At 39.5% G+C, this 18,043-nt stretch overlaps 1 protein-coding gene across 4 annotated transcripts in view; it reads right to left on the bottom strand.

The window, feature by feature from the left end:
• LOC144605437 (diphosphoinositol polyphosphate phosphohydrolase 1) overlaps positions 1-18,043 on the bottom strand; it is a 66,991-nt gene that overhangs the window by 11,495 nt on the left and 37,453 nt on the right. The gene's annotated exons all lie outside the window — the stretch shown is intronic.

The raw sequence follows: 18,043 nt of genomic DNA, 5'->3' as shown, positions 1-18,043 counted from the left end.
AATGAATAACCTCCAACAGCAGCAGAGTCAGAAGCATAAAATATCCATTTATACTCCAAATCTTCATCCATAAGACTATGCTACCTACTGAAAAGATATGCAAAATGTAAAAGGTCTGCACATAGTCCTTGATGGCGAAACTCGGGTTTGAATTATCTATCTATATTCTGTTCTCAAGAGAAACAAAACTGAGCAGCATGACTAATTCCATTTTCTGGAATTCTATTTTACAATTAACTGCAAAGACCTGATGGCAATAATTCAGCTGACAATCACTGAAATAGTGTGTAAGATCATTTTAACGCATCAACAAGGTTACCACTATCCTTTAATAAAACGACCATCGGAAAAGCTCCAACACCACTGTTTTCACATTCTCCATTGCCATGAAAAAGCCCACCACTTTCGTTCTTCCCTACACCAGTGGTGAACTGCAAGCAATTGCGAAGGCATATGTTAACTACTATTATGGTCTGGTACATACAGAACTAAGGAAGTCTTACTGCAACAGCACGGGGTCTCGGTGAGACCACACCTGGCATCTCTACTAATATAGATTCAAATGCGAGCTGTCCATTCATGTAAAATCAGACCTTTTCATTCTGTTTGTTTTACTAACCAAGACGTAGATGATCACAAAGTAATAATAATATGGCTTGGTCTTGCAAAATATTTCAGACGACTTGAAGTTGTTATTCTGGGCCAAGAGGAGGAAATTACCCATCTGCAGAATTCAGGTTAATATTCCTGATTTCAATGGACTTCAGTTTACTGACCAAACTTAAAATGCAGTTTTTTCCCCATAACATATTCTCAGACAAGCTTATGATTTCCATTTTTCAAAGTACATTATTTACTTCATTTGGCAATTGTCAATGTTACATTTCAACTGCCTAAAAAAGCAAATAAATGCATATAAATACAATGGTTTAAGAAATATACAGGTCCTAGCTGTTTTCCAACTTGGTGAAGTCATCTTGATTTCTCTGGGAGTATGTTTACTACTTACTGATGTGTGTGGAGGATGACAAGGCAAAAGACAATTAAAAAATACTGAAACATTTCATAGAACGTAGAACAGAACAGCACATAAACATGTCCTTTGGTCTACAATATCTGTGCTGAACATGATGCCACGATAAGTCTGAAGAAGGGTCCGAACCTGAAACATCACCGATCCATCTTCTCCAGAGATGCTGTCTGATCCAGTTACTCCAGCATTTTGTCGATGCCAAGATAAATCGATCTATGTCTCTCCAATGCATATCTGTGTGCCAATCTAAAACATTCTTAAATGCCACTATTGTATCTACCTTCAACAACCTCCCCTGCAGCGAGTCTTGGCACCCACCACCTGCTAGGTAAAAAACTTACCCTGCAGATCTCCTTTAAACTTTGCCCCTCTCATCTTAAAATGTATGCTTCTAGTTTTTGATGTTTCCACCTTTGGAAAAAGGTTCTGACTGACTACCCTATCTATGTTTCATATAACTTTGGGCACTTCTGGCAGGTTCCTAACAAACCAAGTTTGTCCAACCTCTCCTTGTAGATAATACCCCCTAATCCAGGCAGCATTCTTGTAAACTTCTTCTGCACCCTCGCCAAAGCCTCCACATCCTTTCTCGTAATGGGGCAATCAGAACTGTGCACCATACTCCAAACGCAACCTGTCTTCGAGAGCTGCATCGTGACTTCCTGACTCTAATACACAATTCCCCGACCAATAAAGGCGAGCGTACCATATGACTTATTTCACCATCTACTTGTTTTGCCACTTTTTGGGAGCCATGGACGTGGATCCCAAGATCCCTCTGCACATGGATGATGTCAAGAGTCTTGCCATAAACTGTACACCTTCCTCTTACATTTGAACTTCAGAAATGATTAAACAATATAAACGAGATAAAATAATGCACACATGAATTCCAAATTTTTCCATCACTTTGCACAAGCAAATTTTAATTTGCAGATGCCACGTTCTTGTTGTTTGAAGGAATAAGAAAAATATCTTGCTGCAATAACCAATGACATACTCTGGGTGGCATGCAAAATCTGAATGTTGAATTGCAACAGACCAGCTGTTATTTCATGTCATCCCAAAAGCACAGAGGAACACTAGAACTCATTTTGCAAGCCCTCAAGGCTCTGGGGCATGAGCTAAGATAGGTCACTATGTGACACGTTACTTGAGTTTAAAAAAAATCTGAATGTTGGGGCAGAAAGAGATAACAGAGCAAGTGCTGTGTAGGAATGAACTGCAGATGCTAGTTTACATTGAAGATAGACATAAAATGCTGGAGTAACTTAGTGGGACAGGCAGCATCTCTGGAGTTTGAATGGGCGATTTTTCGGGTCGAGACCCTTCTTCGGCCAAGTGCTTCCAGCTTTGAGATCCTGAAAGAATTAGAGCACTTGGCTGTGGATCAAATAGTTCTGTGGTTGTTAAATCACCTGAGAAGTTATCAGAGTCTTGGACCACAGATTCAGAGCACTTGTTCAAAGGACTGCGGTGGGGGTGGGGGGGGGAGGATGATACAAAGTAAAGTGACTTAATAGATATCAAACCAAAAATAAGGTGGTCTCACTAACAGTAAACCATAGAATTGCTGCATTGTTGTAAAAACATCAAGGTCATCAACACAGTTCAGGGTATGAATTCTGCAATTCTAATCTAGTCTGATCTATAAATAACTAAATCCAGCAATATGACTTCCTCTCAACTTCCTTTTCCATACAAAATGTCTATTGCGCGTATTTACCCACCTGTTCTCCCTACTGGACATAACCTTTTCCCCCCTAGGTGACTGGATCTTCCCACTTGAACATCTACTCGATGTTTCCCCTGCTTAATGTTGGAAAAAAATTAACCATTCACACACTGTAAATGAATAAGGACATATCAGTGTCAATAAAAAGTAAGGCAAGAAGTGTTGCAACAGATAGTCTGAAGAAATTCCCTTGCCAGTTAATTTGTAAACCACCTGAAAGAGCATCGTCCTGTTTTTCATGCAGGCTAAATTGTTCCCAAAGAGTATTGCCAAATGGATTTTGCAGGCAATGTAAAAAGTAGCACAGGTGTGAAAGGCATCCACCAAATCCCTTAGTTTCAAGTGTCTCTCTCCTCAACCTCTCCCCAGAGTTTGAACATTATATGTACTGTTCAGAATAAAGCTTTGCAGTCACCATGTAACAGAAAGATGACTAGCAAGGCAGCACGAGCCTGGAATTTCCAATGACTGGAGCCGTGAAATTATTTTAAAACGTTTAAAGTGGTTTAGCTTCTACCTTAATTCATATGTAGGCACAAATCTCTTCCACCGAAAAACGTTCAAAAAGTTGATGAAAATTTAATGCCTTTTTCTTTTTGGCTTATTGTGTCTCAGAATGCTTCAACATAATTGGCTGATTAGTCAATATGATAGCATCCACAAGACACCAGAGATCCCTTAAAATTGGCAATGCTTTGCAATCAATGTCAGGAAAGCAGAAACCCACACCACTGAGTCAGCTGAGGATTTGTAGACTGGGTTCTTTGTGAGTGGCAGAAAATCCACTGCTGATCATAATATGACAACACATGTTGAGGGCTGATTTTCTATGGAATGACAATCATACAAGAATATGCAATGGTCTCAAACACAACCACTATCACTTACTGCCTCGCCTGACTGCCACGGAGTTACGGTTGCAATTAAGAGCCAACATATGGGCGAGTTTGGAGTGTCACATAGGCCAAATCGGAGAAGGAGGCATTCTTTTTTAGTTTAGTTTAGAGAGACAGCATGGAAACAGCTTCTACGGCCCACCGAGTCTGCGCCGACCAGTGATCCCCACACATTAGCACTATACTACACACACTAGGGACAATTAACAATTTTTTCTGAAGCCAATTAACCAACAAACCTGTTCGTCTTTGGAATGAGAGAGGAAACCGAAGGATCTGGGAAAAACCCATGCTGTCAAGAGGAGAACGTGCAAACTCTGTACAGACAGCACCCAAAGTCATAATCGAACCTGGGTCTCTGGCGCTGTAAGGCATCAAATCTACCAACAAATCAATGAACAGTGCCGCCCTTTCTGTCTCTGACAGATATTACTGAATAAGATTTCTACAACAATCCAACAGTTCCATGATCACCATTACTGGGGCTAATTTATCCTTCGCTCTAGATTTATTCAATCACTGAGCGCAGCGGTGGAGTTGCTGCCTTACAGCATCGGAGACCCAGACTGGATCCTGACTAGGGGTGCTGTATGTACGGAGTTTGTACGTTCTCCCTGTGACCTGCGTGGGTTTTCCCTGGGTTTCCTGCCACACTCCAAAGACGTACAGGTTTGTAGGTAGATTGGCTTGATAAAATTGTAAATTGTTCCTAGTGCGTAGGACAGTGCTAATGTGTGGGGATTGCTGGCTGGCGGGTACTCGGTGGGCCTTTGGGCCAGTTTCCGCACTGCATCTCTAAACTAAACTTGAACAAGTTCTCCTGCTTCTGGATCGGTAGAAGACTGGCACCTATTCCAGTAACATTAGCACTACCATCCTTATAGTCCCCACAATATTTTACATTTACAACATTTTTTTCTCTCCAAATTTGGGAGGTTAAATGAATGCAGAAGAGTTAAAATTTAACTAGTTTATCAAGATATCACGTTAGGTCCACTAAAATAAATTTTCATGTGTAACAAAGTGCTCATGAGAGTTATTTTGACAGTGATTGTTTATATGTAGACATTTCTGATCAATTTGTAGTGATCTGAATGCAATTGCTTTGAAGTATTGAACATAATGTATATATATTCATTGCAAAAACAGTTAATTTTAGATATCCATGCTGCAGCCAAAAATCTATTACCATAAAATTTTAAATGAACCTCTAGCATTCTAGGCAGCATGCAAGAAAATAATGGGAATACATGGCGAGTTGTTAGTTTTATCAATATAAAAGTTCATTCCATTGCAAAGAAAAAGCAATGGAATGCTAAAGAATTTCAGCTTTGACTGAAGAAAACTTGTTTAAATTGCAAAAATCAACAACACAAATGAAAATCATTGAGATCATAAAATCAGTGCCACTTCCAAGGTCTTTCTAGATTGGTTTATGAATTTCAGTTAATCTCCATTCCGTTTTGAAAGGAACCACTGAATTGACTGACAATGCCCTTTTAGACAGTGCACTCTAGTTCATAATGCTATACAAAAATCACCTTCCACCAGCTTATTTTGCTTTTAAGATTAAAATGAACACATCTAGTTTTTGCAATGGGCAGATTTCACTGAGCCAAAGACACATTTTGTGGCTCGCTTTCCTACAGTTTCATCATCTTGGTGAGTAGGAACTCTCATGTAGATCAAAGATCCTTGAGAATCAGGAGAATTCTAGGTACCTCATTCACCACAAAGTAGAAAATACTCACAATTTACACGAATATAACATTATATTGTATTTTAATAAGCACTACTTTAGACTCTGGAGATACAGTGCGGAAACAGGCCCTTTGGCCCACTGAGTCCATGCCGACCAGCGATCACGCAGTACACTAACACCATCCCAACTGAGGATAATTTACAATTTTACCGAAGGCAATTAACCTCCAAAACTGCAAGTCTTTGGAGTGTGGGAGGAAACCGTAGCACCAGGAGAAAACCCACGTGACCACAGGGAGAACGTACAAACTCCGGACAGACAGCACCCAGTCAGGATCAAATGGCAATGCAAGGTAGTAGTGCTGCCGCTACATTACTGTGTAAATAAACTCTTTCTATCAAAAATAAAGAAGCTTGAGAGGCTGTAACAGGCAAATAAAATGGATGGTAAAACAATGGTTACCCCTTTCCGGCTGAAACAGGCAACTCCCTATTTTAAATATGGACACATTTAGCAAAGTATGATAAACCAGACTACCACATTCAAGCTAATTTCCCCACTGCATTAATTTTACCTTCTACATTAATTTTAATCTGTCTTTAGTCAGGTAAATATTGTGACGCAGAATTAATTTTCTCTCAAATTCTGCACAAATTATAGCCTTGGGCACAAAATAAATGATGGAGAAGTGGATGGAACTTCAACAGCGATTCTCAGATTTGTTTGTTAGTGCCATAGTAAGCCAGTAAAACAGCATGAGAGAGAAAATTTGCTTTACTAATTTGGCAGAACTTTTGTACCACTTTCAACTCTACAGTACTTCATTCGTGCTGAATACCTCAGTATTAAGGTACTGACTTAAGTTGTAAATAAACAAAGTATGGGAGGGACTGTGTGTAGACAGTTAACATTTTGGCTGGGAATCCTTTTCTTTACACCATCAGTGTGAAGAAAGGGTCTGGATCCTACACAGCATCAGTCGTTTTACCTCTATTTCTACCCGACCTGCTGAGTTCCTTTGTTTATTTGTTCAAGATTCTAGAATTTGCAGTCTCACGCGTCGCTAAACTGTTAATAATTTGCAAATATTTTGTATATCATGTTAAGTTGAGAACTTCCCATGAGGCACAATCTTAGCACCACAAAAATAAATTCTCAATTGTCCAACAGATTGAAATGAAAGTAACAAGAGTCCACAAATAGAAGCCAGAAGCTACTAAGAAGTGGAGTCATTTGATACTATTTTATTTAAGTTCTCTGGGGGAAAGAAGTCCCTTCTCATACCACTTGCTGCATCACAGAACACTAAACTAGCATAAATAAAAATGGTTGTCTCAATATTCTTTTGACCCTTGCAATGCAGAGATGTTATTCGGGTAGATATAGAGTTAAAAACCTGGGTTAAAATGATGACAAACCAACATTTTATTCTTGGAACAGTTTGCAGCAGGAAGTGGGGGACAGTATTTCTCCCTTGCAAAAATTACAAGATGATATCATCTAGAATTCCTAACATTTACCATGACCATATAGGTTTACATATCAGATTAGAATTAGATATTGGCTTACAAGAGACCTGTGATAATGTAAGGTGCCTGATATCCAATTCATCCTCTTGCAAACTTGCAAGTGTTTCCAATGGGGGACACATCAATTTTTAGGGTTTTCCTTACCCAAGCAAAAATAGGAATGGGCTTAACGACCATGAGTCCACTCCACCAAATATTCCCCTCAAATATTCAATCATTTGACTTCCACATCTCCCATGGAAAAGTATTTCTAAAAGTTCATGATTCAGAGAAATTTCCTCTCAAAATGTTAAACGAGTGGAATCTTATTCTTAAACTATGTCTTGTTGTTCTAGATTCTGCAATGAGGGAAATACCTTTACACCCGTCTCATCATGTATTTGCATTGTCAGTGAACTTGACTACAATACACTCAGGCCCTTGAATATAAATTGTCCATTGTACGGACTCAGTACCGATCTCTATGGCACACCACTAGTTACAGTTTGCCAACCCAGCAATCTCATTTCCTCATTTTGTTTACACTTAGCCTATCTTCAATCCACACCAATGCCATTTCAAATGTCATAAACTCTCACCTTATCCACCTTTACTGTAGCCTCTTACCTTATGCCTTCTGCAAATATAAAGTACCATATGCATTGGCACTCCATTATTGTTGCATGCCCGCAAAAATCCAGAAAACACAATTTCCATTTCAATAAACAATATGAATTTAGTTTGATTGCATGGTTTTTGGAATACTGCCAAGCAATGGATTCCAGCATTTTCTCAGTTGAATATTGCAGGTTTAATGGTTTAATATTCCGTGCTTCCATTTCCTCTCTTTTACTGAGGGATATTACATTTGTGTTTTCCAATCCACTGGTACTTCATTGTAATTTTGGAAGATTATGGCCAGTGCTACCATTATTTCTGCAGCCACTTCCATTAATACCATCAGACCCAGAGGACTCATCTGTCTTTAATCCCATTAGTTTCTCTAATGGATTTCTCTCACTGATAATGATCATTTAAAATTATCTTTTGTATTTAGATTTTCTACTATTAATGACATGCTTTAAGTACCCTCTATTGAGAGGATAAAACATTTTGTTGAAAGGCTCTAACACTTCCTTTAATTAAATGACAAGATTCTACTCTCACAGAAGATTCTTGCTATCATCAAAATTAAACGCCAGATTTTTGGAATGGGAGTGTTTCAAATGAGAATGACAAAGGAATAGCTAAGATTAATATTGATGACATAAAGGATGGCACTAATAATAGGAAACAAGGATGTGATTTAATAAAATATTTTTGAGGGTACATTTCTGAACTGGTAGTTCAATATTATATTATATATGAATCATATTATTGAACCTATCAACATTTGAACATTTTGTACACCACAATTGCTACCGTTACATTACATCAGGACTTCAGTGAAAGTGAATTTCAATAACAAAATGAATTCCAATTATTGTAGCAGTATTCGCCTTAGATTCAGATCTGTGGATTTAATACCCACTTTGATTAATTATGATGGAATATTGCTTAAGGAGCCATTTTTTCCAGTCCAACATTATATTCCTCAATGTAATATCAATCAATGACACTATGCAAGAAGCAAGCAGCATTCCGTTACCTTGGCCAACGTTTCTTAATCATTGAAATCGGAAACAAATTACCTCGTCATTTACCTCAATGGTGTTAATGGAATTTGTTGCAAATTGCCTACAGTATTTTGCATTAGGAACACAAGTTGAAATACTTTGAACTGTGATATGAATTGTAGTGTTTGCATTGCCATTCAAGGCAAAATAAAAATGAAGGTATATTTTACATGTAGCAGTTAACAAGTCTTTTGCTTTAAAATCCAAATGTGGCAAATAGCAGAAAACTGTTTTGCATTTCCAAATTATTACTAAACTACATAGCAAGCAGCACATACATGACTATTCAAAAACGATGGCAAAAGTTAGTGATAGACCAGATTACCAAGGATTTTATAAGAGCCAGCAGCAAAGGATTAAAGAGTTAATAAGGAGGGAGAAAATTGATTGATTATGGGAGCAAAGCTGGCAAATAATTCCATGGCGAAATGCAAGAGCTTTTATCTATATACTAAAACTCTCGTTTGTTATCTTGTTTGTGACTGAACTTCAGCCAAAACGGTACACGATAGCGCCAGTTTTAGGCCCACCTTACTCACCATTGTCACTTTAGTGATAATGCAAGTAGTTTTATTGAAATCGGTGTTATATTTTTAAAGTTATTCACATTTTTAAGTTTAAAAGGAGGGGAGGGGGAGGGGAGGAGGGAGGGAGGGGGGAGTGGGGGAGAAGGGATGGGGTGGGTTGAGGAGAGAGGGGGGAGGACAGGGTCTGCACCAATGGAGGAGAGGTTTGGGCCCACGGTCTAGTGGATATATAAAAATAAGATTTTTCCATTTATCCTCAAGATACATTCTTTTAGGTTTGGGTGGGATTCCTGGAAAACACACTGGGGGGGATTCCTGGAAAACACACTGGAGAATACCAGGAAACAAGGAAATTACAGATAATTTAAACCAATCTGCACTTCAGGCATTCAGATAAATAGGGGGTTAATTTCAAATTGGAACGTCGGATTTCTAACAATCCCTGATATAAGGGACAAAGCAGTGGAAAAACGAATGGGTCTCAAGGCAAATAGGTCACCAGGCTTGCTTATGACAGTTTGCACCAAAGGGGTTTAAAGGAAGTGGCTGCAGAGATAGAAAAACGATTTATTCAACTTTTTCAAAAAACATACTGATTTCCAGGAGAATATTAATTGATTAAAAACTATGAATGTGATGTCCTCATTCAAGGAGGGAGATAAAATGAGGAAAACAGGAATTAGCTTAATATGACGATGGAGTCTATAATCAAGATACAGCGAGTCACCGAGAAAAGCTTAATGCAATTACGATGCCCTCCATAACTTTTGGGACAAAGACCCATCATTTATTTATTTGCCTCTGTACTCCACAATTTGAGATTTGTAATAGAAAAAAATCACATGTGATTAAAGTGCACATTGTCAGATTTTAATAAAGGCCATTTTTATTTTGGTTTCACCATGTAGAAATTACAGCAGTGTTTATACATAGTCCCCCCCATTTCAGGGCACCATGATGTTTGGGACACACGGCTTCACAGGTGTTTGGAATTGCTCAGGTGTGTTTAAAGGCCTCCTTAATGCAGGTATAAGAGAGCTCTCAGCACCTAGTCTTTCCATCACCTTTGGAAACTTTTATTGCTGTTTATCAACACGAGGACGAAAGTTGTGCCAATGAAAGCCAAAGAAGCCATTATGAGACTGAGAAACCAGAATAAAGCTGTTGGAGACACCAGCCAAACCTTAGGCTTACCAAAATCAACTGTTTGGAACATCATTAAGAAGAAAGAGAGCACTGATGAGTTTACTAATCGCAAAGGGCCTGGCGGGCCAAGGAAGATCTCCACAGCTGATGACAGAAGAATTCTCTCTATCATTAAGAAAAATCCCCAAACTCCTGTCCGACAGATTAGAAACACTCTTCAGGAGTCAGGTGTGGATTTGTCAATGACCACTGTCCGCAGAAGACTTCATGACAGAAATACATAGGCTACACTGCAAGATGCAATCCACTGATTAGCCGCAAAAATGGGATGGTCGGGTTACAGTTTGCCAAGAAGTACTTAAAAAAGGCACCACAGTTCTGGAAAAAGGTCTTGTGGACAGATGAGATGAAGATTAACACATCAGAGTGATGGCAAGAGCAAAGTATGGAGGAGAGACGGAACTTCCCAAGATCCAAAGCATACCACCTCATCTCTGAAACATGGTGGTGGGGGTGTTATGGCTTGGGCATGTATGGCCGCTGAAGGTACTGGCTCACTTATCTTCATTGATGATACTACTGCTGATGGTAGTAGCATGGTGTATAGACACATCCTATCTGCTCAAGTTCAAACAAATGCCTCAAAACTTATTGGCCGACGGTTCATTCCACAGCAAGACAATAGGTGCAGGAGGAGGCCATTCGGCCCTTCGAGCCAGCACCACCATTCAATGTGATCATGGCTGATCATTCTCAATCAGTACCCCGTTCCTGCCTTCTCCCCATACCCCCTGACTCCGCTATCCTTAAGACCTCTATCCAGCTCTCTCTTGAATGCATTCAGAGAATTGGCCTCCACTGCCTTCTGAGGCAGAGAATTCCACAGATTCACAACTCTCTGACTGAAAAAGTTTTTCCTCATTTCAGTTCTAAATGGCCTACACCTTATTCTTAAACTGTGGCCCCTTGTTCTGGACTCGCCCAACATTGGGAACATGTTTCCTGCCTCTAACGTGTCCAACCCCTTAATAATCCTATACGTTTCGATAAGATCTCCTCTCATCCTTCTAAATTCCTTCTGATCCCAAACATACTGCTAAAGCAACAAAGGAGATGTATACAAGGCTAATGCAAAAGAGCTCAGTGTTGGGTTGGTGAATTCAAATGGGTTAAAGACTGGTTACCACAGTCAGATAAAGTGGGTCTTTTTAAGACTAAGGAGTCTTTGGCTCAAAATTATTTATTAACTATGTTAATGACAAAGGAGGAGCCAGAGTACAAGGTATTCAAGTTTGTTGATGATATAAAATTAGGTGGAGGGACTGTTGTGATGAGGATGTTTGGACTCTAGACAGCTCGAGTAAAGGGCCTGTCCCACTTAGGCGATTTTTTGGCGACTGCCGGCAACTGTCAAAGTCGTAGCAGATCGCCGAAATTTTATTTTACCCGACGACAATGACCACGGCAATGCTGAGTCAGTTCAAGATTACACCGTCTTCGGAAACATCGCGAAATTCCCACGCTGTCAATGCTTCTCCGGCATCCTAATTTTCGCTGAAATCACGGACAAGTCGGTAAATACTTGAGAGTTTTGAACTATAACATCTTGTATGGGTTACTTAAAAACCAAGCTTCACTGTAACAAGGCATAAACTGGATTTACTTCCTGTTTACTAATAGCTGTATTAAAAATAAAAAATAAATTTTAAGTGGTTAAGTGGATTTTTGTGAAAAGTGTGTGGGCATTCTTTGAAAATGTACGGGAGATGCATTTCTGATTTCTGGGTTGCATATCTGGGTTGGGAGCCCACTTTAAATGTAATGGCTGATGGCCATAAACATCGCGAAAATTCTCACGCTTACCTGACCGACAAACTGTCGCCTCCAATCTACCTGTCAAATGTCCTGACAGTAAATAAATTGGTTAAACAAGCATTTTAACATATTTTGAAATGACTTTACTTATTTTAATATTATGTGCTTCTAAATGCATCTGAGAACCTATCAAACACGGGGACAACATGCGACAGCGCCCGCAATAAACACCGATACCTGGCGACAAACCAGCTGTCGCCGAGAAATTTCACTCCGGATGATTTCTCAGTGTCGCGCTGAGATCCACTACGATTTTTGGAAGACTCCTCACGAACATGCCCGCGACACCCCGGCGACCTGTCGGCTACAGCCTAATCGTCGACAGTCGCCTTAAAATTGCCTAAGTGTGACAGGCCCTTAAGTGTCTAACATTTAGTAAATAAGTTTAATCTAGGCCAGAGAATGCATGTATGCGTGTGCGTCAGTCACGCATTTTGGTAAAAATCTAAAAGGCAAATTATCTTAACAGAGCGACTACCAACAAGTTGAGTACAGAGCGATCTATGTACAGTACTGTTCCAATCAAAATAAAAAGGCTGATGCAGGTGCAGCAAGTAAACAAGGCAAATGACATAATAGCCTTAGTTGCTAGGATGCTGGAGCGTTAAAAAAGGTATTGATACAATTGTCCAATGTGGGCACATCTGCAGTATCATGTGCATTTTGGTCCCATTATTTAAAAAAACAGCATTGGAGACAGTTCACAAGAGATACACTCGGCTAATTGTTGGGATGAGGGTGATACTATCATGAATAACTAAGGTGAGTTAAAACAGTATTCTTTGGAGGTTATGGAAATAAGAGCGATCTTAATGAAACACGATCCTAAGGGGGTATGACAAGGTTGATATTGAGAGGTTTCTACGTGAGACAGACTTGAACGAAAACACAAAAATACAAGCCTTTATCTTAAAAGGTGGTGAATTTTCAGAGCTCTTTACCCCGAATGATTAAGGAGATAGACCAATGGAAACCCAAGGGATGGCAGGGTGGCGCAGTGGTGGAGTTGTGGTGGAGTTGCTGACTTACAGCACCAGAGACCCGCGTTCGATCCTGACTACGGGCGGTGAATTTACGGAGTTTATACGTTCTCCCCGTGGGTTTCCTCAGAGATCTTCGTTTCCTCTCACACTGCAAAGACGCACATGTTTGTTGGTTAATTGGCTTGGTATAAATGTAAATTGTCCCTAGTGTGTGTAGGATAGTGTTAATGTGGGGGGAATCGTTGGTCGGCACGGACTCGGTGGGCCGAAGAGCCTGTGTCCATGCTGTATCTCCAAACTAAACTGGGCAATTTTTTTTCCCCGAAGATCGGGGGATTGAGGGTTTTATGGGACTGGCACAGTGAGAAGTGGAGGCCTACTCTTGCTTTTTTAAAAATATATTCGTTGGTTTGTAAGTAGTCACATTTGTCAGCTGTGGATCTGCGAGTAACCCTCTCATCTCCAGGTCAGATGGTAAGTGAGTGCAAGTCCCACGCCAGACATTTGAGCACCATCTTGATTAACACTTTTGTGCAGTCTTGATGGGCATGTCATCTTCCCAAAGAAACATTCAACCAAGGTGTCATCTACACAATCGGGAGCATGGTCAATACATATGCCTCAATTAACACTATTAACATAGATCATCATCACACTATTGTCTGTGGGAGCTTATCATTAGCACATTTGATACCATATTTGTTATGTTTCAACAGTCCCTTAAAGTACTTCATTGGCTATTAAGTGCCTTGCTCGTCTCCAGTTCATGAAAAGCAAGTAATAATTAATTTCTAGTCCATGCCTGTTTGGAAACTGAATCGGTGAGATCAAGTTTTCAACCAATGGCTCATCGCTAAAAAGGAAGAGAGGTGGCAGATATAATCTTGCCAATCAGTATTATTGCCAATAGAATTAAAAAGTTGGGGAAACTTCTCTGGTTTTGTTTGAAATGTCACAGGCTGAAGCGAGACCTGACAGAAACAAATAAAATGAGACAGAGATAGGGTAGATAGAATTTTTTCCCAGGGTAAAAATGTCAAATACTTGAGGGCATAGCTTTTAGAAGAGAGGGGAAAAGTTTAAGAGATGCATGTTTTTTTAAAACAGAGTGGCAGGTATGTGGATCATGCTGCCAAGTGTGGCGAGAAAGCAGATGCAATAGAGACATTCAAGAGGTATTCAGAATGGCACAAGAAATGCAGTGATATACATCACGTGCATGCAGATGAGGCTAGTTTAGTTCGACACTGTGGTTGGCACAGACATCACAGGTCTGAGGGCCGGTTCCTGTGTTGTACTGTTCCTTTTCCGAGATGATGGCATCAGCTGCGAATAAGACATCTATCTTTCGCAAGTGTATACTGCTGGCTCTGTAGCAAACACTTGATCAAGTCTCCATAAATAAACATTAAAAAATTTAAGATTATGTTTTTTAATCTTTTTATGCTCACATCTGCACATTTTAATACAAAATTACAAAACTGTTAAATCAGCAACTGTTTAGATCTTTAATTCAGCCTTTTGAGCAAAAGCACTATTATTTAGAGATAGAACTCAAAAGTACTGCTTAAATGTGAAAATCTAAAGATCAAAACACAGGATCGACAAGCTCAACAATCCCTTTGTAATAAGTCAGTTTATACATAGGTTTTTTAACTAAAAGCCATTACTCTATTGGGTATATACATTCAAATTACATAGAAAATCCTATCGATCATGAAGATCAATAAAGTGAATTATTACGAGAGAAAAAAATTAACTTGCTTTTTTTGTGAGATTTAAATCTACCTGTTTAAAGTTCGGGACTTCCATGTCTACAAAATTTATCATGGAAGTTGTGAACTTACTGAAAGATCATGTGCAGCTACGTTTCATAACATTTCATGGGAACACAAGTAATATGAGTAGCAGTAAGCTAGCTGGTTCCAAGTCTGTGGCAGGAGGCATCAAGATCATGAACGATCAACTCCATATTCCTCAGTAAACTATTAACCTCTTTAGAACAAAATCAACAATTGAGCCCGAGATTCACTGCTGTGAGGATATGCTCTGCAGTTCCAATGAGACATCTGCTCCCAGTATCTAATCATCTTATAAGAAGGACCAACATGTCACGTCCCTTTCTAATCACTTGCTGCAACTTCTCAGGTTTCTTTGGACACGAATACCACCCAATTGGTTACTAGTTCAGAAAACTGATTTTGTTCTGAGCACTGGAGTGGTTAACATTGCATTGCTCACATCATGTCATCGGCCAAGATCTTTCCCACTCTCTTAGCTTTTCTATATACCTTTAAGCCTCCCTATTACAATCTATATTACAATCTATTCTATGTTCTATGTTTTCCTTCCAATTATCAATGCCCAAATTATTATTTTCTTGTGGAGATTAATTGGCCACTGTAATTTCCCCCAAATTGTATAGATGTGATAGAATCTTGGGGGGGGGGGGGGGGGGAGTGATGAGAACCTGGGGAGAGTAAAACATGCAATTAATGTAGGAGTGATATGTAACACAGTGCCGCAGCTGATAGAGCTGCCGTCTACCAGAGAGATCCAGGTTCGGTCCTGACCTCGGTCCTGCTCTCGGTGTGCAGTTTGCATGTTCTCCCTGTGACCACGTGGATTTCCTCCAGGTCATTTGGTTTCCTCCCACATCCCAGACTTGGGTTTTTCAGATAATTGGCCTCTAAATTGCCTGGAGTATGCAGGGAAGGGATGCAAAAGTGGGATAACATAAGAAGTAGCGCGAAGGGGCGATCGATAGTTGGTCTGGACCCAGTGGGCTGAAGGTCCATTTTCATGCTGTATCTTTCAATCAATGTGCAGCATGGACAGAGGGCTAGAGGACAGTTTCTGTGCTGTATCTCTAACATTCTGTGACTCACTTCTGCTATCAGGACCAATGCCAGGTTAAATCATCAAAGAAGTGCAGTGATTTCATTTTTTAGTAGTTCACAAGTTTTCCAAATTTCATAGACATCCAGAAACATTACAAAAATCCCTGACAACAGAATAAACTTCAAAGTTAGAGTCACAGCCTTGCAAGCTGTTGGAGGCATTGAGGGACATTTTGGAGTAGGAATTATCTTGCATGCTGCTGCTGCTACTACTACTCAAGCCTCCTCATACCAAACTCTTGTGCTTTGAGCCACTTTAGTCACTTTGCATCCAGGCAAATTTAGGAGATGGTATAGGTGGTGGGTCTGTAGCATCAATATCTGGCCAAAAATTGTTTGTGCTGGTGAAGAGGGTTAAATAAATGAGAGAAAAAAAACTGAGTGCAAAGTTTAATGATTCAGAATGTCCGAGGCTGTGAGCAACATTCTTTTACTGCAGTGAGCCATGCACTGACAACCAAGCCCCACATAATCCACACTGGCCCAAACTAGTTTCTATTCCGGAGTCGTTTGGCAGCATAGTTAACCTATTGAACCTATTGTTGTGGTTCTCTTTCTACTGGCAACCAAAACTACAATACATCAGGAAGCATTTCACATAAAAGGTGGCCTAAATATTTCCAGTAATGCCATGGAAATTAAAAATCATATTTCTGTTAATTTGCATCCATAGGACAACATTTCTATTTGTTAATTATCCACTTGCAAAATTAGGTCCTTCAATATTAAAACGATACCATGGGCGGAAATTCTTTAGTAATAATGGGTCAGAGTGCCACAATGAAGTGAGCACATACAAAAAACTCTAAATGCTGTTCCTCTACCTGCTAGGGCACCAAATGAATGGTGGAAAACAAGATCAGAGGGAGGATAATGGTCGATGTGTTGTTGTATGGAGAGAAAAACAAACTGGGAAGAACTGGAGGGTCCAAGAGGTAGTACACCGAGATAAATCTAAGTGCTGCACTCTCGCTTAAGTTATTTCAAAACATTTTGTGAAGATCAGTTTCACACGAGTACAAGTAGTACAACTATAATGCGCGTTTCCATAGCTCAAATTGGGTATAATACAATTGATGAATTTGGGAACACTATTTGCATTACTCAGGTCAAAATGGCAATGTGACTTTAATTGCGAACTTGAGAACCACTTACTTTGGAGTTTTACAAGCTGAAAAAAGCCGTCTTAGAAAAAATTTGGGTTGGAAGAAAAACCTTGTTACATGTAAAGTCCCTGTTGATATCAGACACCATATAGTTTCTTAAAACCACAGCTGCTAGTTTCACCCTGGGAGGCCAATGAAACGACAGCTTCTATTGGTATTCATGCAATGATACCTTGTTATATATACAGTCTTTAGTAATTTTAGCTTTCAGTTACAAAAATAAACTTCTAGCTATTTAAAAAAGTGAAATCCCTGAAGGAAAAATAACCCTATGTTATAATGTCTGAAATACTTTAGCCCTAACCACCAGTTTCCCTATTGACACAGTTGTTTTATAAAGTGATTATAGAGTATAATGTTTTACAAGGTTTCTTAGGAACACAACTACTACATAGGTTGGTCAGGCACCAAAGGCTAGTGATGTCCAAATGTGCACTGCACACCACGGATGTTACTGTTTTTTCAGACACGATACAATAGCATTTTGAATGTATGGACATTGAGTACTGGAAAGTCTCAGAGTTAAAATTGTAACAGGCAAGAAATGGTAAACATCATAGCAGTTATTGCTAGCTCTATGTGTCACTTGATAATTCAGTACTAGTGATTTTTATTAAATCCTACCGAGTATCTCATAGACTTACCAAAAAGTTCAATATTTGGCTGCCAAAATCACATTTACAGATATTAGGCCTTATTCTCTGACACGGAATGAAAAGTGCAGAAGAATCGAATGTTTGCCCAACATCACTGGCTTTGTGCTGAGACGAGCTCCATTTATTTATCGGCACCTCACGTCCATTGACTATATCAGCAACAAAAATGTTGAACTAGCATATTAACCCATGGACACAATGCAGGAATTGATTACCTTGATCAGCTATGCCAGTCAAGTT

Source organism: Rhinoraja longicauda, chromosome 24 (genome assembly GCF_053455715.1).
Source record: "Rhinoraja longicauda isolate Sanriku21f chromosome 24, sRhiLon1.1, whole genome shotgun sequence".
In the NCBI taxonomy this organism is placed as follows: Eukaryota; Metazoa; Chordata; class Chondrichthyes; order Rajiformes; family Arhynchobatidae; genus Rhinoraja; species Rhinoraja longicauda.
Note: the sequence above shows the minus strand (reverse complement) of the source record. Positions and strands in the feature narration are given on the sequence as shown.